Raw genomic sequence first — 24,011 nt, forward strand, 5'->3', positions numbered from 1 at the left:
GATTGACTCGCCCCCCGCCATGCTTCACAGTACACAGTAGGCAAGGTGTTCTTTTCTTCATAGGCCTTGTTCGTCCTCCTCCAAACATAGCATTGATCCATGGGCCCAAACAGTTCTAATTTTGTTTCATCAGTCCACAGAACACTATCCCAACACTTTTGGTGGTTTGTCCACTTGACTTTTGGCATACTGCAGTCGACTCTTCTTATTCTTTGGAGACAGCAAGGGGGTGCGCCTGGGAGTTCTGGCAGGGAGGCCTTCATTACGCAGTGTGCGCCTTATTGTCTGTGCTGAAACTTCAGTACCCACATCTGACAAATCTTTTTTCAGTGTCCTCAGCAGTCACACGGGGACTTGTTCTCCACTTTGCGCTTCAGGTAGCGCACAGGCAGTGGAAGTCAGCATCTTCTTTCTGCCACGACCAGGTAGCGTTTTAACAGTGCCCTTTGCCGTGAATGTGCGAATGATGCTTCCTATGGTGTCTCTTGGTATATTTAACATCTTTGCAATCTTCTTATAGCCATTGCCCTTCCTGTGAGAGAAATCACCCTGCGTCTCTTGGCTTCCTGACCATTCTCTTGACTTCACCATGTTTGTAAAACACACCAGTAAATGTCTAGAAGGAGCTGAGTATCACAGTCCTTTTAAATCTGCCTAATTGGGTGCTTATTATGCTTGATTGCTGCTCCTTGACATCCACAGGTGTTTTCAATACCTGATCGAAAACACTTGAATGAACCTCTGTTCTTAAGAGTGGTAGTCGTTAAGGGGTTGAATAAGTGTGTCAATGAAGAAATCCACAAAAAAAACATTTAATACTGTATTACAAAAACAATGATGTCATTTTAGTTGCATTTGGTTCTTTAAAAAGTCCTTGTAAGATTTCATTCTGAACACAATTACAAATGTACACTAAATTCCCTAAAACCCTTTACAGCATTGGGGGTTGAATAATTTTGAACACAACTGTATATCTGTATTTATGTAGGGATCTGCTCTGGAGCCTGTATTCATTTAGGGGTGTGAGACAGGAGACCCTAGTCCCTATGAAATACTCATGATTCATATGCCATAGGCCTCATGCAAACGACCGTTGTTCTGGTCCGCATCCGAGCCGCAGTTTTTGCGGCTCGGGTGCGGACGCATTCACTTCAATGGGCCGCAAAACATGCGGACAGCACTCTGTGTGCTGTCCGCATCCGTTGCTTCATTCCACGGCCCCGCAAAAAAAATATAACATGTCCTATTCTTGTCCGTTTTGCGGACAAGAATAGCATTTCTACAATAGGCCGCCTGTTTCCGTTCCACAAATTGGGCGGAAGGCACAATGGGCGGGCTTCCGTGTTTTGCGGATCCGCAATTTGCGGACCGAAAAAAACTGAACGGTCGTGTGCATGAGGGCCATAGTCTGAAGATATAATTGAATAGACTTTGCATTAGCTCGTCAAGATAAGCACAGGGGCGGACTTATTGATCTCAGGGGGAAACAATGGAGTCTTTGTAGGAATAGTAGAGTAGATTTACAAGTCCTGACGTTCCAGCCACCTGCTCTGCAGGTTTTTCCAATGATGCTGAAGAGGCAGACCCTATTCACTCCTTTATGGGATGGTCTATGGGGTAGGGAAGGTGAAAGGATAAATACAGTCAGCACGCTTTGCCTGGAGACTTGCAGCACAGACGCAGAGCACATTGAACTATGGCGCTCAAGCCGGACTCCTATGTTACACTGAATGATGGGCATAAAATGCCAGTGATTGGATTTGGCACCTATGCTCCAGAAACGGTGAGTGTAAAACTGCACCTGACTAATTTAAAGCAAAAAATTTAGATCTATATGCAACAGTTCAGAGATTTTTCCCCCACTTTGAGATTGTGTGCAATTTGCTGTAATGCTGCGCCTGAACTGGACTTGTAAATGATCAAATGTCGAGTCATAGCCTAAGATTTCATTATGGTATAATGGAAAGTTCTGCAGCTTCACTTTATACTTAGTGTATTAGGCTGCCTGCACACGCTGCGGAATTTGTTGCAGAATTTTCCGCAACTGAAAATCTGTTCCAGTCATTTCAATGGAGCAGTGAGCTCAAGGATTTCTGCAAACTCCATTCAGGTGAATGGAACTGATTTTAAGTCACGAAAAATCCTGGAACAATATCTGTAGCATGTGAAGGCTCCCTTATACCTCGCCGTTTCCAAGATCTCTGCTTGCTGTATTAGGTCTAAACTGAGTACTGTACATTAGAAAGTAGCAGAGGTTTTGATTATACAGTGATTCATTTTTACTATTCATTTTCGTTGCGATGTGAGCACCATCACACCACTAGGAAGGAGAACAGATTAAAGGGAATCGGTCACCTGGATTTTGTGTATAGAGCTGAGGACATGGGTTGCTAGATGGCCGATAGCACATCCGCAATACCCAGTCCCCATAGCTCTGTGTGCTTTTATTGTGTAAAAAAAACGATTTTATAGATGTAAATGAACCTTAGATGAGTCCTGTCTCCTCCATGCTTGAGAGACGAGTCCAGTGTTCTCTGACTCTGAGCCGAGCCACGCCCACTGTGAAGGAGCCCAGCACCGCCCCGCATCCTCCGAATCTCCTCCTTGCTCCCTGACGTTACAAAGCTAGAGCGCCGTAATCTCGTGATGCCGAGCTAGCGCATGCGCAGTTCGTTCCCTGAGGCTGATGCCAGCACAGCGAAGGAACACTATGCCGACACTGCGCATGCGCTAGCTCGCGCATCGCGAGATTAAGGTGCTCTAGCTTTATGACGTCGGGGAGCAAGGAGGAGATTTGGAGTATGCGGGGGCGGTGCTGGGCTCCTTCACAGTGGCGTGGCTCGGGCTCCGGAAACATTAGAGAGCTATGGGGAGTGGATATTGCAGATGTACTAGCGGCGATCTAGCAGCCCATGTCCTCAGCTCTATACCCAAAATCCAGGTGAAAGGTTCCCTTTAAGGATTCACAACTAGAAATTTCCTAGATAGTTAGTAATATTTTACGGATATATGTATTATAAATACCAAAAATGTAGAATAAAGTTTTTAAATTGGTTGATATGGTTTATAGCTAAATGAATATGTATGTGTGTAAATGATTTAAAAATCATTGTTTATATAGTTAGCGTGTATGTAGGTTATATAAATGTATATTAGACGTTTACAATTATGAATGTGCTATATGTGTTTGTGCTACAATAAATTATATTAATTCTATGTATATAATAAAGACATGAAACAACGAAATTTGTGAAAATAAAACTCTGCACAAAGTACTGACTTTTTTTTTATTTTTAATTATATAAACAATAACGTGAAATAAAAATTGACAAATAAAAAAAAACGGCTAGGTGACACATTAGGAGCATGAAAATGAGACCCAGGGTAGGAGGGTTGTGAAGGGGGGCCAGAGTGGTGAGATGGGGCAGGTTGGGATGTGGAGGGGCAGGCCTGCCCATATGATGTGTCGCCATGGTTACTGGGTGGGCATATGGGTGACTTTTTTTGCCCATAAACTTCCCTTGTGGGAGGCAACTTTGAGGGCCCGTGTGGCATCTGGGGAATTGGCGCTGGCCGCAGGCCATTAGGCAGAGTGGCAGCCTCCAGAACGATACCGATTTGGTTCTCGGTACTCGTTCTGGAGGCAGACTCCGCAAGTAAGGTGCCAGACTTCGCGCAAACAGATCAAAATGATCCTCCTGCCGGGCTCTAGACAAATAATCAAGTACTTGAGTATTTATCATAGCCTTAGCAGGAGGCATTGGTTTGCGGCGGCGGGTGGATAATGACAAAGGGGGGGGGGGGGCTGTGGGCTGAGAGGTGGTAGAGGTGCTGGGCCCTTCAGCACTCTCTTGAGGAGCTTCTGAGGCAGGAGGCTACTCATCACACGTTCTGGAGTGCTGAGGAGCACTCTTTCAGCTTCCTCCTCAAGGTTGTCCTGCGTTCTACAAAATTAAAACAAACAGAACATGTACATTGATATATGAACACACCATATGTTCAATAATAATTATAATAATATTACTATCATCAGCAAAATAAATTTTTAACATAATACTAGTTTAAATATGACCGATCACCACTCCTGACGTGTTCTTTAATTACTTCATGTATTCCCCATGTACTAACAAACTTTTACCAAACAATACAATCTTACAGAGGACATGTCATGCCATGTGCTATGCTAGGGAGGACATCTCATGCCATGTGCTATGCTAGGGAGGACATCTCGTGCCATGTGCTATGCTAGGGAGGACATCTCGTGCCATGTGCTATGCTAGGGAGGACATCTCGTGCCAAGTGCTATGCTAGGGAGGACATCTCGTGCCATGTGCTATGCTAGGGAGGACATCTCATGCCATGTGCTATGCTAGGGAGGACATCTCATGCCATGTGCTATGCTAGGGAGGACATCTCATGCCATGTGCTATGCTAGGGAGGACATCTCATGCGATGTGCTATGCTAGGGAGGACATCTCATGACATGTGCTATGCTAGGGAGGACATCTCATGCAATGTGCTATGCTAGGGAGAACTTCTCATGCCATGTGCTATGCTAGGGAGAACAGCTAGGAGCAAACATGTATAGATTGTCCACTTTACTTACTCAAACTCTGCCGACTCTGGCCTTGACTATTCTCCCATACTGTAGAAAAAAGTTCCTTGGCTATTTCTTGCCATGCGTCGTCCTTCTTGTATTGGTCGTAGTACTCCCCCGACCTGCTGTCCCAAAGACACTGCCTCTCCTGCACCAGGACTATCATCTTTTCTACATCAATGGCTTTGGGGGCCTTTCTCTTTCTGAAAATCGGTCCGCAAGGGCAAGACAGCCTACTAATAATCTCCTTTCCCATGCAGTGCCTGCAGCCAGACGCAGAGAACTGAACTTCCTGTCTTAAATCACTTCACTGTTGCTCAGTTACTTGCATTTACAACGCAAAGCAACGCAATGAATCCGGATGCAATGCGTTTTTCATGCAGCCCCATTCACTTCTATGTGGCCTGCGTTGCGTGAAAAATGCAGAATATAGAACATGCTGCAATTTTTCAAGCAACGGAAAAGTGATGCGTAAAGACAACGCTCATGTATACAGACCCATTGAAATGAATGGGTCAGGATTCAGTGCGGGTGCAATGCGTTCATGTCACGCATTGCACCCGCGCGGAAAACTCACTCCTGTAAAAGGGGCCTAATACTGCCAACAATTACCCGATGAGCGAGCATTTGGCAATTGCAATCTTTTAGCAGGTTGAAAAATTATCGTTTGCCGGCAGCAGATTGTACTGTTTAATCACGGTCTGCTGACGGCAAACAGTGATTCAGTATGGGGGCGAGCAATGGCATTGGCAAACGCTCCTCCCCATACTGAGAAAGAGATTGCTGCATGTAATAGCAGCGGTCTCCTCCACTAATGAGCAGGCAATTGGCAGGAAGGAACAATTGCCTTGAAGATCTGCGCGTCTGATATAAGCCTAAGGGGTGCTTGGATTCCAACCTTTTGTTCTTCCATGTCATAGATCACATGTATCAAAACACAAGGCCCGCCGGTGAGGCCCATAATATGTGTGAGTAGTTAGTGCCGTTTACCACAATGGCAGTGCCTATATCACAGCCACAGTGAAACAATGCTTTAGAATGTCCTGATGCTCAAGAGAAGGTCAAAGATGGCGCCACCTACCCCATTGTCATGCTGCTGCCTCCTCGTTGTTTTTCTGGCTGGAAGAGGACTCAGTAGCGCGGTAACGGCAGTGAGGGGGCGGCACCATAAGTTACACATCTCCTATATTATACAGGTGATGCCAAGGTTATGGTCTTCCATATCATATATACAAAAAGATGTATAACATATACCAGTTGTACATATATAATTATATACAGAAGCTGTCCAGGTTATACCAGCATGGTCCATATCACTATATACAAGAAGATGTATAACTTATACCAGCTGTACATAAATAATTATATACAGGAAATGCCCTGGTTATACCAGCATGGTCCATATCACTATATACAGGAAGATGTATAACTTATACCAGCTGTACATTTATAATTATATACAGAAGATGCCCAGGTTATACCAGCATGGTCCATATCACTATATACAAGAAGATGTATAACTTATACCAGCTGTACATATATAATTATATACAGAAGATGCCTAGGTTATACCAGCATGGTCCATATCACTATAAACAAGAAGATATATAACTTATACCAGCTGTACATATATAATTATATACAGAAGAGCCCAGGTTATACATGCATGGTCCATATCACTATTTACAGGAAGATATTATAACTGATACCAGCTGTACAATATATTATATACATAAGATACCCAGGTTATACCAGCATGGTCCATATCACTGTATTACAGGAAGATGTATAACTTATACCGGCAGTACATTTATAATTATATACAGAAGAAGCCCAGGTTATACCAGCATGGCCCATATCACTATATACTAGAAGATGTATAACTTATACCAGCTGTACATATATAATTCTATACATATATAATTATATTATGTTTTGTGGTATATAACAATATGTTAACATCAGCACTATGGTTGCCTTCAACAGGCGATAAATGTAGCCACGCCCAACTGGCATAGTCACATTTATACATAATTACTAACGGCTCCTTAAAGGGATTGTATCATCATGGACAATGGGGGCATATCGCTAGGATATGCCCCCATTGTCTTATAGGTGTGAGTCCCAATGCTGGGACCCGCACCTATATCGAGAACGGAGCCTCGCAAGGTGGTGGCTGGAGGACTCCGTTCTGGCCACCACCAAGCCGACTCCCCATAGAAGTCAAAGGGAGTGTACTGCGCATGTGCGGCCCCCGCTCCCATTTATTTCTATGGGGCCGATGGAAATAGCCGAGCCAGTGCTCGGCTATTTTCCCCGGCCCCATAGAAAATGAATGGAGGGCAGCTGCGCATGCGCAGTACACCCTCCTTCACTTGCAGGGCTCCGTTCTTGATATAGGTGCGGGTCCACGCGGTGGGACCTGCACCTATAAGACAATGGGGGGCACAATCCACCGTGCCATCCGCCGTTGCCAGCTGAAACTCTACAGTGCAAAGAAGAAGCCATTTCTAAGCAAGAGCCACAAGCTCAGGCGTTTTCACTGGGCCAGGGATCTTTTAAAATGGAGTGTGGCAAATTGTAAGACTGTTCTGTGGTCAGACGAGGTCACAATTCGAAGTTCTTTTTGGAAATCTGGGACGCCATGTCATCCGGACCAAAGAGGACAAGGACAACCCAAGTTGTTATCAACACTCAGTTCAGAAGCCTGCATCTCTGATGGTATGGGGTTGGCATGAGTGCGTGTGGGCATGGGCAGCTTGCATGTCTGGAAAGGCACCATCAATGCAGGAAAAAATATATTCAGGGTTCTAGAACAACATATGCTCCCATCCAGACGTCATCTCTTTCAGGGAAGACCCTGCATTTTTTCAACAAGATAATGGCCAGACCATATTCTGCATCATCACAACATCATGGCTGCGTAGGAGAAGGGATTCCGGGTACTGAAATGGCCAGTCTGCAGTCCAGATCTTTCACCTATAGAGAACATTTGGCGCATCATAAAGAGGATGGTGCAACAAAGAAGGCCCAAGACGAATGAACAGTTAGAGGCCTTTATTAGATAAGAATGGGAGAGCATTCCTATTTCTAAACTTGAGAAACGGGTCTCCTCGGACCCCAGAGACGTCTGTTGAGTGTTGTAAGAAGAAGGGGAGATGCCACTCAGTGGTGAAAATGGCCTTTGTCCCAACTTTTTTGGGATTTGTTGACACCATGAAATTCTGATTCAACATATTTTCCCCCTTAAAATTGTAACATTTTCTCAGTTTAAACTTTTGTTCCGTGATTTATGTTCTATGTCTGAAATAAAATATTAGAAGTTGGCACCTCCACATCATTGCATTCAGTTTTTATTCACGATTTGTATAGTGTCCTCAACTTTTTTGGGAATCCGGTTTGTATAATGCTTCTAAAAATTACTAAGTAACCATGGCAACCAGGACTGCAGTAGCGTCCTGGATGCCATGGTTACCGATCGGAGCCCCAGCGATTAAACTGGGACTCCGATCGGAACTCTCCACTGCCACCAATGATGGGGGAACGTGATTTTAACTAAGGGGGGGGGGAGATGTGAGGCTGCACTGGCCACCAATGATGGGGATTCGGAACGTGATTTTAACTGGGGGGGGGGGGAGATGTGAGGCCGCACTGGCCACCAATGATGGGGGAACGTGATTTTAATTAGGGTAGGGGGAGAGGGAAGATCGCACTGGCCACCAATGAATGTAATACAGGGGAGGGAGGGGGGTCTGCCCCCTCCTGCCGGGCAGCACCTGATCTCTTACAGGGGGCTATGATACGCACAATTAACCATTTAGGTGCGGCACCTGAGGGGTTAATTGTGCGGATCACAGCCCCCTGTAAGAGATCGGGTGCTGCCAGGCAGCAGGGGGCAGTCATGTACACAGTTCATAGGATATTCTAACTTGTAGCGTCCCCATCACTATGGGAACGCCTCTGTGTTAGAATATACTGTCTGATATGAGTTTCACGATCTAACTCAAATCCGATGGTAATATTCTAACTTTTTTTTTTTTTATAGAGGCGTTCCCCATGGTGATGGGGGATGCTTCAAGTTAAAATATACCATCGGATTGGAGAAAACTCCGATCCTATGGTATATTAACTCCTGACTTTACATTGAAAGTCAATGGGGGACGGATCCGTTTGCAATTGCCCCATATTGTGTAAGCGTCAAACGGATCCGTCCACATTTGACTTGCATTGTAAGTCAGGGACGGATCCGTTTGGCTCCGCACGGCCAGGCGGACACCAAAACAACTTTTTTTTTTCATGTCCGTGGATCCTCCAAAAATCAAGGTAAGGACCCACGGATGAAAAAACGGTCACGGACCAACGGAACCCCCGTTTTTGCGGACCGTGAAAAAATACTGTCGTGGCATGAGGCCTAAGGCTGATGTGGCCCTTGGCAAAAATTAGTTTGTCATCCCTGTCATAGATAGTTGGAGTAATTTAGATTAGGAGGAATTGCTATTTAGGCAATAAATAATTGCACGAACTGATCAAGATGACATCTTATTGCCGCACAGTACACCAAAGGAACAAGCTGGGGGAGTGCACCAAGGTGGCCATTGAGGCTGGATATCGCCACATTGACTGCGCTTTTATGTAGGGAATGAGGTTGAGGTTGGCCAAGGCCATCAGATCAAAGGATTGCTGATGGGGCGGTGAAGAGAGAAGACATTTTTTACACTGGGAAGGTAACCACTAAATGTAAAAGTAAAAATTCTGACCAATAAAAAAAGTCTTGTTTTCCTATTTTCTCATTACATGGCTACTAGGGCGCAATACTCAGTTGTAAACAGGTTCTTAATTCATTCTGCAGCTTTGGAGTAATAACCACGTTCCTGAGAGAGTCCGGACCCGCCCTGGAACATTCTCTGAAGGATTTGGGGGCTGGATTTCATGGATCTCTTCTCCTTATCCACAACCCCGTGGAGTTTATGTTTGTTGAAATATGGTACATATGTCTATGTAGGATCAGCCATAGCTATCAATCAGTGGATTTCACTAGCCGGGCTGCACAGGATCTAAGTACTTGTGTAAGTATGCGTAGTTGTGTACTTCCCCAGTAGACCACCACTTTGAGAAGATCCCCTTGTTCTAGACAATTTTTTTTTATGTGTGCTTGATTGATTTTAGTACCCATATATAGAAGCTGCTTTTTTTTTTAAGCAGGCCATCATGGGAGGCTGTCAGAGCTGGTGAGATGGCAGCCTTAAAGTCCTGGATTGAACAGCACACATGATTGCTGAACAAAGCAGCCTACAGACTTCTGCTGAAGTATCAAGATTAGCACTGAGTAATACAATGAAGAGGAGAGCCTTGCTGTATACTAGGAATGAGAGGTGGAGCAATGGTGGGGACCATGAATGAGAGGGAAGTGATGATAGGGACCAGGGATGATCATGAAAGGGGAGCTGTGGTGGGTGCAAGGAACGAGAGGGAAGCCATGGCAAGGACTAGGAATAAGAGGAGGCCATGCTGGATACTAGGAATGATAGGCGGAGCCATGGTGGGGACCAGAAATAAGATAGTAGTCATGATAGGAACCAGGAATAAAAGGGTTGCTGTGGTGAGTATCAGGAATGAGAGGGAAGCCACGTTAAGGACTAGACATAAGAGGGGGTGTGATGCTGGGAACTAGGAATGAGAGCAGGCTCGGACTGGCCCACAGGGGTACAGGGGAATCCCCCGGTGGGCCCCTGAGCAAGGTGGGCCCCTAGTCTCCAAACCCCTGCACAAGTGGCACATAACACATTAGATTTACTGCACTACATACATATATTCAATGTACAGCACCTTAACCAGCCTATGTTCATGTAAAAAACGTGTTAGATTATTTATTATATTTGAATGTATCCGTACGGTGGGCCCCAAAATAAATTTTACTGGTGGGCCCTGGGTACCCCAGTCCGACACTGAATGAGAGGAAGAGCCATGCTGGGGTCCAGGAATGAGAGGAACGGGCCATACTGAGGATCAGGAATGAGAGGTGGGGCCCATTCTGGAGATCAAGAATGAGAGGGAAGCTATGTTTGTGGACCAGGAATGAAGGTGGAACCATGCTGAGGACTAGGAATTAGAGGGGAACCATGCTGGGGAATAGGAATAAGAGGGGGGGTCAAGAATTCCAAGAGTGCCAAGCGGGGGACCAAGAATGATCGAGCCATCTTGAACTGGGTGTAGGGATGAGTCACCATGCGGACTGAGAAAGAAAGGAGGGCACCTATGGTTACATTTGGCTGGAGTGACCTGTGTCCAGTACCACAGCTGTTCATTAGTCTTTTTCTAGGCATGCTTCTGTTTGATATGGTGATGCCAAGCATTTGGGGGGTGGTGGTTAGTACATGTTTTCTGACTTCATTAGACACGTTAAACATTATTCTATATACTTATTTTTAGAAGTCCATCCCCATAAAAAACTATTTGTATATGTAAATGTGGGTGGCTTCCAGTATAATGTACCACTTAAAGGGGTTGTCCAACTTAACATGTACCCCTCCATTATTATTTTTAAATGGTAGAGTACATGTTAGTAATAAAAAAAATATTATATTCAACATCCTGAACCCCCTGTGTTCTAGCAGCCCCGCTCGGTCTCCCCCTTTGGGTGTTTTTCTGACTGCGGTAGTGATGTACCCAGATACTGCACATGAACGCTACCATCACTGATCACCGTGGTCTTGTGGCATATACAGCTGACCTGAGGCTAACGATTGGCTGCAGGCAAAACATTACTGCAGTGGTGAAGAGATGCAGAGAAGTGACGCTGGTACAGACTGGATTTGGAATGGTTAATGGATTTCTTTTTTTTTCTTTTAAGTCTCCCTGCTTATTAAAAAATAAATAAATTGTGGCCATTAACTTTAAGGGTTGACAACTCATATATACAGCGCTTACTACTTTTGAATGCAGATCTGGATGTGAATAGAGTAGAAGACTTGGTGTATTGTAGTTTAGTAACTTTGCAAATACTTTGTAAAATCTTTTTCTCCTCCAGCCTGGAGATGACCCCTTTCCCAAGGATGAAAATGGAAAACTGATTTTTAATAACACAGATATCCGGGATACATGGAAGGTAAATTATAAGGACAGGACTGTCTGAGGTTTGGTGGGTGACTCTTATTCCTCGCCCACCATGCAGAATAAAATTCTCACTTTTGGCTGGGGCATGTCTCTAATTAGTTAAACAATTTCTAGGCTATGGAAGCGTGCAAAGATGCTGGGCTCGCCCGATCCATCGGTGTTTCTAATTTTAATCGCAGCCAATTGGAACTGATTCTCAACATGCCAGAACTCAAGTACAAACCTGTCTGCAACCAGGTAAATATGTTATCATTAAAGATAAATATCTTAGTTCTAAAAGGTGGTTCCAGGATTAGAAAAGCATAGCTGTTTTCCTCCAGAAACAGTGACCCACCTGTTCACAGGTTGTGTGTGGTATTGCAGCTCAACCCCATTCACTTCAGTGGAGCTGAACCCATGGAGAGGTGCGGAGCAGCCATGATTAGCTAATCTTCACTTAACAGTCTATATACAAAACAACATATGTTTAGGAGTAATTTCTCTTTAAATAATTGCACATCATCCACACGTTCTATCCAGTAACGATACATTATGTCTATATAAGTGTTATATACAGTAATGACCCATTATATGTCTATAGGTGGAATGTCACATATTCCTCAATCAAAGTAAATTACTGGAGTTCTGCAAATCTCGCGACATTGTGCTGGTTGGATACAGTGTACTGGGGTCCAGCAGAGTAGAGAACTGGTAAGAACAGGGATATTGATTTACTGTAAGTGGGAGTTTGATAGATGATAATAGTCGATATAATGGAACCTGGGGCCCTGTAAATGAAATAAGACACTTGGCTAAGCGCAGTAGGAGTGTGATAATAATGGATATCTTGTTGAATATAATCACTATAACACTCCAGAAATACACTAATAATGCTACTTTCACCCTTGCGGCAGAGTGATCCGGCAAGCGGTTCCGTCAAAACGTCAAAAGCTCCTTCAGTCAACAATTATCTCTCTCAATCCCCCCATAAACATGCATTCCCCTCCTGCCTAAATCAGTGGGTTCAGTCCACATACAACATGTGTATTAGCAGCTTTATTGTCCATAATAAACATATTGGTAGCACCGAGTACCAACTATTAGTGCCCATATAACTCCCTTGGCATCATGGTTCATATAAGAGTACCAGCCATAGTGCTCATGTTATGGTACCATGAACAGTATCCATGTATACCTTTTGCAGCGAGCCCTGGAGGAGCCAGTGGGAGAGGTAATTGCCCCTAAGGCTGGGTTCACACGGGCAAGATTTCCGCGCGGGTGCAATGCGTGAGGTGAACGCATTGCACCCGCACTGAATCCGAACCCATTCATTTCTATGGGGCTGTGCACATGAGCGGTGATTTTTTTTTTCACGCATCACTTGTGCGTTGCGTGAAAATCGCAGCATGCTCTATATTGTGCGTTTTACACGCAACGCAGGCCCCATAGAAGTGAGTGGGGCTTCTTAAAAATCGCAAGCATCTGCAAGCAAGTGCGGATGCGGTGCGATTTTCACGCACGGTTGCTAGGTGACGATCGGGATGGGGACCCGATCATTATTATTTCCCCCTATAACATGGTTATAAGGGAAAATAATAGCATTCTGAATACATAATGCATAGTACAATAGCGCTGGAGGGGTTATAAAAAATAAAATAATTAAACTCACCTTAATCCACTTGTTCGCGCAGTCGGCATCTCTTCTGTGAGGTAAAGGACCTGTGATGACGTCACTGCGCTCATCACATGGTCCGTCACATGATCCATCACAATGGAGATAGATCATGTGACGGACCTTGTGATGAGCGCAGTGACGTCACCACAGGTCCTTTACCTCACAGATGAAGACAGAAGAGATGCCGGCTGCACGAACAAGTGGATTAAGGTGAGTTAAATTATTTTAAAAAAATTTTTAACCTCTCCAGCCCTATTGTACTATGCATTCTGTATTCAGAATGCTATTATTTTCCCTTATAACCATGTTATAAGGGAAATAATACAATCTACACAACACCTAACCCAAACCTGAACTTCAGTGAAGAAGTTCGGGTCTGGGTACCACAGTCGGTTTTTTATCACGCGCGTGCAAAACACATTGCACCCGCACGATAAAAACTGAACAACGGAACGCAATCGCAGTCAAAACTGACTGCAATTGCGTACCTACTCGCGCGGGTTTGCCGCAATACACCCGGGACGCATCCTGAACAAATCCGTCAAATCCGTCAGCCTAATAAGGCCTCATGCACACGGCCATTGCCCGGCTGTTCAGTGCAATTTGCGGCGGTCCCCTTGCAGCAGTGTGTTCAGTGCTGGTTACAGCAGTTCAGTCTGATGACTTTACCTTAGTAGGGTTTGAGTAGTTCTCCCTGGAGAATCTGTAACAGGACAGAAGCTCTGCCATGTGCTTCCTCTTCCTTCTGTTCTGACAGGAACCTACACTCTTGGCAGGAAGCAGAACCAGCCCACTCCTACCAAGCGGGGGGGATAGTGGGATTAGCCCTGTTCCTTGCCAACCTATGCCATCCATTCCTTCCTTTATACAGGTTTGGGGTACTACACATGCATATGACAGCGTCATTTATAGGGCTCATGTAATGTCATATAATATATGTCATACCTGTATACACTGGTAAAAATAACAATGTATGAATACAAAAAGAAAAACTGAAAATGTGTTTCAAACATTCAGAATTGTAGTAAAAAGTGATACATTATAATAGTTTATGTTTTCCTTTGAAAGGATTGATCAGAATTCTCCCAAAGTGCTTGAAGACCCTGTTTTAAACAAAGTTGCTGAGAAACTTAACCACAGCCCGGCGCAGGTGGCCATGCGATATCTGCTACAGAAGGGAGTGGTGGTCCTTGCCAAAAGCTTCAGCCCTGAGAGGATCAAACAGAACTTCCAGGTAAATAAGAACTTCCAATAAGGCCTCATGCACACGACCGTTGTTGTGTTCCGTACCGCAAAATGGGGTTCCGTTGTTCCGTGATCCGTTTCCGTTTTTGTTTCCGTGTGTCTTCCTTTATTTTTTGAGGATCACCAGACATGAAGGAAAGTAAAAAAAAGTCTAAGTCAAGTTTGCCATGCAAAAGATAAGAAAAAAAACGGACGCGGATGACAATCTTGTGTGCCTCCGCGTTTTTTCACGGTCCCATTGACTTGAATGGGTCCGCGAACCGTTTTCCGTAAAAAGAAATAGGACAGGTTATATTTTTTGGACGGACTGGAACCACGGATCACGGACGCGGATGACAAACGGTGCATTAGCCGAGTTTTCAACGGACCCATTGAAAGTCAATGGTTCCGCAGAAAATCACGAAAAATGGAACAATGGACACGGAATAAAACAACAGTCGTGTGCATGAGGCCTAAGAGGGACATTTTTAAGCTGCTCCCCACTATGCTTTAGGCTACTTTCACGCTCGGGTTTGGTGCGGATCCGGCATGGATCTGCACAGACGGATCCGTTCAGATAATACAACCGTCTGCATCCGTACAGAACAGATCAGTTTGTATTATCTTTAACATAGCCAAGACGGATCCGTTTGTATTATCTGTAACATTGCCAAGACAGATCCGCCTTGAACACCATTGAAAGTCAATGGAGGACGGATCCATTTTCTATTGTGCCAGATTGTTTCAGAGAAAACGGATCCGTCCCCATTGACTTACATTGTGTGTCAGGACGGATCCGTTTGGCTCAGTTTCGTCAGACGGACACGCTGCAGGCAGCATTTTGGTGTCCGCCTCCAAAGCGGAATGGAGACGGAACGGAGGCAAACTGATGCATTCTGAGCGGATCCTTATCCATTCAGAATGCATTAGGGCAAAACTGATCCGTTTTGGACCGCTTGTGAGAGCCCTGAACGGATCTGACAAACGGAAAGCAAAAACGCCAGTGTGAAAGTAGCTTACACTGGAAGCTCTTAGGGGCAGGGCCCTTTCTCTTTAATGCCTTATGCACATGGCTACATTACTGTATCCTCACCGAGAAACCACAACTTAGACACCTCCTGCGAACAGTCAAAAGTCCATTTGCCCTCGATTCATTGTACATAGCATCTCACCGAGAAGAGAATGTCCACTGCAGCTTCTCCTAAAAAAGAAGTAAATGCTAACCTGATCGAATGACGTTATCAGCCAGGGTATTTGGGGAACGTGTGGCTGTATGGGTTGCAGCGGACCCTAATTAAACTCAGACCACACTGTAGGCCTGCATTGCTAATGGCTGTGTGGTATTGCAGATTCTGCGCCGCCATTAACAATGCAGACAGACTAAACGACTGCGCCATCACTGTGCTGTGTGGTCGTACCCTTAGGACGGGCATACACAATAGATTAATTACAGCCAAACATTAATTTTGCCAGGATGTAAAGTGCGGGTTCGGCAGTCTAATCTATCCTTATGTACATTTTTGCAGCAAAAAAACTTTACAGGAGTGCCATGATACTTTTCAAAACGTTGCAACACTAACATATTCACATGGCATACAACTTTCCAGTAGCATCACTGAACTTGAGGGTATAAAATCATAGCAGTTACAGTCTCTTAAAAGGCATATCAAGCTTGGCGGTTTTACTCAGTGTCACAGTCCTTGTCACTAATACAGTCAATATATACACTTGTGCTAAATAGGACCTTCCTGATCCCGGAGCGATATCCAGGCCTTTGGGCCTCATGAAACATGGGGTCTCCTCTCTACATACAGACTGTAAAAGTTGCCCAGGGCATTACACCTCCCACTGCTCCAGTGTCCTAGGAGCGGGCACACCGGGGAATTGGCTGCTCTTTTGCTAGGAGGTACGACTTCTTTAGGATGTGGCTATGCAGCGACATGTGTCGTGCTAAATTGCCTCTAATGAGTGTCTGTGGGTTCGCAATGCCACATCATAGACCTCAATGCAAGATGTGTCTTTCCTGTGACTTTTCTGCATTTGGTGGTGTTTTTACAGCTAAATCAGAGCTCCACAACAGTTGTGTGAGAGCACACCACAGACAAGTCACATACATTTTTTGGTTGTGTGACTTTTCTGAGATTTGGGTAGTAGCACCACTTTTTTTTTTCAGGGACCAGCACTTTCCTTCAAGGTGGGTCCTCACCTCCTCCTTACAGTGGCCAGATGATCATCTAATGTCTATGAGGGCCTCCTGATGCAAATGTTGGGTGAAAGAATAATCGGACTGTTGGATATCAATGTGCAAAAACCTTTTATTTTCATCTGGCAGCAGCTTAAAGGGGTTGTGCAAGCGGTATATACTGATGACCTATCCTCAGAATAGGTCATCAATGTCTGATCTCTGGGGGTCCTCACCCGGTCATCTCAGAAGTGCAGTGTACTTGCTCCATTCAGGTATGCTGAACTGCATGTGTGTGCGTGTTCAGCTGTCCGATATCTAATGTGCATGTGGTGATTTTTTCCTTTATTACAAAGATGTTACTTTCTAAATGATTCGGCATGTTTAGGGGACCACCGTGATATCTGCAAATAACATTAAAAACTTCTTTCAGCTCAAAAGAATATCTGATTTTTTTCCCCTTTTTCTACAAAGGTTTTTGACTTTGAATTAAGTGATGAAGACATGAAAGCTCTTGATGGAGTCAATAAAAAATTTCGCTACCTGTCTATCGATATGTAAGTGTTTTTTAACCCCTTAAAGGGACATTTCCATCAGAAAGAGTTACTTTTTTAAACTGAATATTCAGAGAAATCTATTTTTCCTATTTCATTTCATCCATTGCAGTACTACACCATTACGGATGAAATGCAAAATGCTTTCTTTCTGTGGCAGTCAACACAAATGATAAGACTTCCTATATAGATAGGCAATCCATAGCCGTTTACTTCTGCTGTGAGAGAAAGATGTTATGTAAAGATTAATCCTTATGATAACAGTAGATGTAGAATTGGGATAACAGTATGACAGCTCTATTGCTCTCTTAATAAGCCTAGATAAAGATGCCCACAGAAAAGCAGTGCATTGATTAGTGTAATGTTTGTGAGTCACTCATCCCCTTCCATCTCTGGTCAAAGTGAACGGTCTGACCGAGAAAGTCAGGTAAGACTGTCTGCTGTGCTGAAAGTAAAGACAAAGGAGTACGTTAAGAAGCACCAGCCTATAAGACGCACCTAGAACAATAAGAAAAACATATTTTTCATTAGATCTCAGATCAGACCAGCAATCAGACCCCCAAAGTTAATCAGACCTCAGCTCACAACCCCAATCAGACCCCCAATGTTAATAAGACCTCAAATCATACCCACAGTCAGACCTTAGCTCAGACCCCAATGTAAATGACCACCATTGAGACCTCAGATGAGACCCCCATACCTTATATCAGCCCCCCCCCCATGCCTCATACCAGCCCCCAACCATATATCAGACCCCAGCCTCATATCAGCCCCTGGCCATAAATCAATCAGCTCCCAGCCTCATTGCAGAAGCCCCCAGCCTCATTGCAGCAGCCCATATCCTCATTGCAGCTGCCCCTATCCTCATTGCAGCAGCCCCCAGCCTCATTGCAGCAGCCCCCAGCCTCATTGCAGCAGCCCCTAGCCTCATTGCAGCAGCCCCTAGCCTCATTGCAGCAGCCCCTAGCCTCATTGCAGCAGCCCCTAGCCTCATTGCAGCAGACCCCAGGCTCATTGCAGCAGACCACAGACTCACTGCAGCAGACAATAAAAAAATCCACTTACCTCTCCTGCTCCGGACGCCTCCGCTACTCTGCTCTAGCGCTCTTCTGCCTCCTCCTCCGTCGGCTCTGCCGTGACCCGATGCGCACAGCTTGAGGTCATAGAGCGCCCTCAGGCTGTGCGCAACCACAGCCAACAGCAGAGGATCGGGAAGCGGTGAGTACAGAGCCTTCACTGCTTCCTGGTCCTCTGGTACTAATAAGAGCTTGCATAATGGAAGCGCTCATTAGTATTCACCCTATAACACGCAGGGGCATTTTCCTCCCTCTTGGGGGGGGGGGGGGGGGGGAGTGCGTCTTAGGGGGCGAAAAATACAGTATTTATTTTTATTTAAAAACCTTTTATTGAATTTAACTTTTTAGTCCCAGTTGGGAGGATTACTGATATACCTGTAATACACTGCAATACTTCTACAATGCAGTGTACAATGGCTGTTAGCATCAAACTGGCAGCCAACATATTAGGTCTACAAATATGGAAGACCTGGTAGCCTTCAGCAGACCCCCAGTTAACATGGTGACCCATTCGCACCTTAGATGCCGTAGTTGCTATTGACTGTGACATCTAAGGTGCTAAACACTCAGATTCTAGCCATTGTAAAAAGGTGTCAGCTGTATGCAACAGCTTATACCCACTGCTGATGGTGCCACCTCATCTCCTGAGTTGGCACCATCACTGTGCTTTACATGTACAGTGGGTTGTGCAAATTACCTGCCCATTGTACTGTAGATGCACAGTTCATTTTATTGCTTTATTATTATATTCACTTATATAGCGCTGACGTATTCCGCAGCACTTTACAGACATTAACATCGGGCTGTCCCCAATGGGGATCACAGTCTAAGTTCCCTATCAGTATGTCTTTGGAGTGTGGGAGGAAACCGGAGAACACAGAGAAAAACCACGCAAACACGGGGAGAACATACAACTCCATGCAGACGTTGTCCTTGGTCCTATTTGAACCTAGGACCCCAGCTCTGCAAGGCACCAGTACTAACCACTGAGCCACTGTGCACTGTGTTAATTTTCCACGATTTTAGAAAGAAATTATAAAAATATGTATTTTTAAAATAATTATTATAATTATTTAGTATTTTCTTTATTTTTATACATTCATTTAGTTTGTCTTTTTGTATTTCAGCTGGAAAGAACACCCTAAGTATCCCTATAACGATGAGTATTAAGAACACTGAGCAATCACTCCGCATCCATCCTATAAAGCTTGATGTCTTAGTTCCCAAGTATGGCAGATACCTTCAGGGAATACACAATCAATCAGATTCCAACTGCTGTAGTGTCACACAGAATATGGTTTGGATTTGAAATGACCAGGAACATGGTGATATTCTTACTTACAGTAAGATATTCTAAGGCAGAGCTCAAATATTTCCACCGCTGATCTTGGCACAAATTCAGAGGGAATCCATGACGACTCCATGGCAAATCCTGTGAGTTTTCTATGTTCAAAGTACAACCGTTATTCTGTGTATATCAATAAAAGATAACAAAGTAACACATTTCCTAGAGTATTGCGAGTCAATTTAATGGGGTTTGTGGCATCTTTTGAAAATTTCACAATATTTCTCTCAAAAAAAAAAAAAGGAATTGTATTCCTGGTGAAAAAAGAAAAAGACACCACGGATACCATGGATATAACAAGTGTGGAAGAAAGGGGCTCTATGAAGAAGGACGAAAAGAAGAAAAAGATACAAATTGAAGATAAAAGAAAAAGGATAACAGTCTCGTGGTTAATATTTCAGAAAATAAGTTATCAGAAGTAGAATTGAAAGGGTAAATCATGGATTGGGCTCATGCGATTTCTCACTTTGAGTTCAGAACAGATTTTGACAAATTTTGTAGACAGATTAAACTGCGAATGAGGTTTCCACATGAGGACAGAAAGAAATTTGATTTCACTTCCTGACAGAATTCCTGTGAAGTTAAAGAAAAAAGTAATTATGATCCTGTATTTCAGAAAAAAATATTTCCACAGGTTGTTCTGGGAGAGGTGAAACAAGCATGGGCCCAGGTGCCTGATAAAAGGGCAAATCTGCCTACAGTAAAAGTGAATTTAGGGTCTTAAAGAGGACCTTTCAGGGGTCCAGACTTTATAAACTAAGTACCTGGGTATGTGGAACATACAGCGGGGATCTAATAGCGCTTACTATTTCTTATGGGCGCGGCTCCGTTCGCCCGCTGTTGCCCCCGTTAGCAGATTTGTGCCTGTAACTGTGTAATAAGTAACTGGCTGACCTGTTACATGTGCGCTTGGCAGCTGAAGACATCTGTGTTGGTCCCATGTTCATATGTGCCTACATTGCTGAGAAAATGCAGTTTTATTATATGCAAATGAGCCTCTAGGAGCAACGGGGGCGTTGCCGTTACACCTAGACGCTCATAACTTACGAGCCAAGCAGGCATGATGAAGTTTTCACTGCCTGGCCCTGTCAATCAAAGTGGTGAGGGCATGGCAGTTGCAGAGAGAGCAGAGCCTCTAGGAGTGTGAAATGGTGACCCAAACTGTTATATGTGTGAAAGGAAGGTGCCATTAACTGTTAATCCGTCCACAAGCTGCAAAGTCTATATCAGGCAGGGGCGTAGCTAAAGGCTCATGGGCCCTGGTGCAAGAGTTCAGCTTGGGCCCCCCTTCCCTCAGTGCTTTGTGGCCAGGGGCATGGAAGCACATAGCCTTCGTGCTGCCGGAGGCAAAAATTGAAATGGCATCACCCCATGCCAAATTCCTGACCTAACCAGGCTCGAAATGGCCGACAGGGGAAGAGGTAAATCCCCTGGTGGGCGCCTAGTTCCCCACCCTCTGCACAAGTGGCACAAGTGACAGTAGACTGACTGCACTAGATATAGATAGGCAACATCCCAACCAGCTTATGCGTCTATATAAAAACTGGGTAGATTTATTTAACAAACTACCAAGTTTATTATTCTAGATACATCAGATGGCTGAGATGATTACAGAGGCAGACCAGCCAGCGTGCTCTTTCCCCAGGAATCCATCTTCTCAAAGTCTCTACAGGGACCCCCAACAATCAGTCATCATGAAGCGTCTTGCTGCTGCCTGCCACTGTGTTAGCAGGTTATATTTGACATGTAGCTGTACAGTGGGCCCCCAGAAGAACTTTTAACTGGTGGGCCCAAGGCACCCCAGTCTGACATTGACCTAACCCCTTCCCTCCAGTCAGAGGTGTGACTTGACCAACATGCACTTTCTATAGTACTGGTATCCTCTTATGCGGCACAAGGGTCTTTGTGCCCCCTCAAGTTCCTGGGCCCGGTAGTGACTGCTACCTCCGCACCCCCTATAGCTACGACCCTGATATCAGCTATAAACTGTGAATGCCTTGCTAAGGCTACTTTCACACTACCGTTTTTGCTGGATCTGGCAGGGCTCAGCAAAAAGACATCCGTTACTGATAATACAGCCATCTGCATACGTTATGAACAGATCTGGTTGTATTATCTTTAACATAGCAAGGACGGATCTATTGTGTCAGTTTGTGTCAGAGAAAACGGATCCGTCCCCATTGACTTACATTGTGGGTCATGCCGGTCCGGACTGCAGGGGCAGTATGTGAGTGCACGGTGGGCTGATGGGGGCAGTAGTCGTACTCACGGTTTTGCAGCTCCCTGGGTCGGCGTGCAGTGATGAGGAAGACAGCACTAAATCCTCTGGGGCTCTCTCTTTTGCAGGGAACACCAGCCAGATGGAAGTTGAGGTGCCCTTGATGGTAATGAGTATGCTTAGGGTGCTTTGGTGTCTGGGCCCCTGTTCGTGACGCCAGCACCGTGAGGTGCAATTAGGAGATGATGTGGAATAAGGAGACCAAGTTTCTTAACAAACTCCTAGTACTTTACTGAAGCTGATCCATAGGTCATCAATGTATGCAAAAGTCATTTACAGCAAGGCAGCTTTTACAGTGATTCAGATTAGTTTCCAGAAGTTGCATAAGCGGCAGTTTTCTATAGCAATGAATCTTTCTCCCTTGCTTCTCCAGGCTCTAGGGATGGACTATCTCTGCTGTACTGTATAATCATATACTTCTGTATCCTTGTGAACCGAGAGCAAGGCAGGTGGTTTGACTCCGCAACCAGAAAAGAGTGCGTACGCAGAAGTCAAGATTAAAAAAATAGCATTTACTATAAATTAATAAAAGCAGGTTAACAGTGAAGTTACAGAGGTAAAGACAAGCAAAATCTTCAAAACAGTATAAACAATACAAGTTAAACACTGCAACAATTTCCACCTTTGCTGTGTCCGTATTCGCAGTGCGGACACTAAGAAATAATAGTCCCAGAAACTGTCCCTAACTGACCCTAATGTTCAAGCGGGTGCGCACCCCCCTTATCCCAGTGGTCCAAGTGGACCGCTTACAGTTTGTGGAAGTGCACGGTGGGGCCCGATGTTGTCCTTTTCCTTTAACCAGCGCAGGATCCGCAACAAAGAAGTCCTCCTCAGCAGGCCGGAAATCCAGTTGAATATAATCCAGAATTTTACAGTTACTGTCCGGTACCTCGACAGCACTGTGAGTCTCTTTACTGTTTGGGGCAATCCACACAGCTCAATGTCGGCTCCACAGGTTAGTTGCTGCACACAGTCCTTTTAACTTGGCTTCACTAAATGCATGGTTTCTTTGTACTCCATCCGTCTCTAGATCGAAGTTCACACAGCTTCGCTGTACAGGGAAGTCCTTTAGTATCTCCACACACGTCTTGCACAACACAGAACTTGTTTTCTATATTGCCAATATGGCGGCAGTTGCAGTTTAAAGGGAACCTGTCACCAAAAAATCGCTTATTAAGCTGTTCAGAGTACCTTATAGTGCTACATAGTAGTGTCCTATTGCACTTTTTCTTTGTTTTCCAGCATTTAGCCTCATTGAGAAATGGATTTTTTATTCAGCTGCTGCCCTGTGCTTCAAGTCAGGCTTGAAGTCAAGGGGGCAACGGCCTAGTCGTCTCCAATCCTGCTCTCCCCGCCTCCCGCCGCCTTGATTGACACGCTGCATCTCAGTGCCGGGACCGCGCTCTCAGCCCGCATGCACAGTAAAGGGCTGCTGTAGCGCGATCCCGGCTCCGGCTCGTACACTCAGCCGGCTTCAGTCTCACTACAGCGCATGCGCCCGCCAGCCTTACATACTTGCGCCCGCGCCCGGCATCTTCTCTACCTGCGCATACAGAGCGGGCGCATGCGCTTTAGCGAGACTGAAGCCGACGGAGTGTACAAGCTGGAGCCGGGATCGCGCTTCAGCAGCCCTTTACTGCGCATGCGGGCTGCGGCGTGTCAATCAAGGCGGCGGGAGGCGGGGAGAGCAGGATTCGAGACGACTAGGCCGCTGCCCCCTTGACTTCAAGCCTGACTTGAAGCACGGGGCAGCAGCTGAATAAAACATCGATTTCTCAATGAGGCTAAATGCTGGAAAACGAAGAAAAAGTGCAATAGGACACTACTACGTAGCACTATAAGGTACTCTGAACAGCTTAATAAGCGATTTTTTGGTGACAAGTTCCCTTTAAGTCTCTCTTCCTGCTCACACTGAGGCAGGCTGACATCACAAGGGGCGTGTCACTTCAACACTTAGCTGCTGCCTTAAAGAACCAGTGTCACAGTAA

At 45.0% G+C, this 24,011-nt stretch overlaps 1 pseudogene; it reads left to right on the forward strand.

Annotated features, from left to right (window-relative positions):
* Positions 1 to 1,696: 1,696 nt before the first annotated feature.
* On the forward strand, positions 1,697 to 19,619 carry LOC121005423 (annotated as a pseudogene).
* Positions 19,620 to 24,011: the final 4,392 nt, after the last annotated feature.

This window comes from Bufo bufo, chromosome 1 (genome assembly GCF_905171765.1).
Source record: "Bufo bufo chromosome 1, aBufBuf1.1, whole genome shotgun sequence".
Taxonomy (NCBI): domain Eukaryota; kingdom Metazoa; phylum Chordata; class Amphibia; order Anura; family Bufonidae; genus Bufo; species Bufo bufo.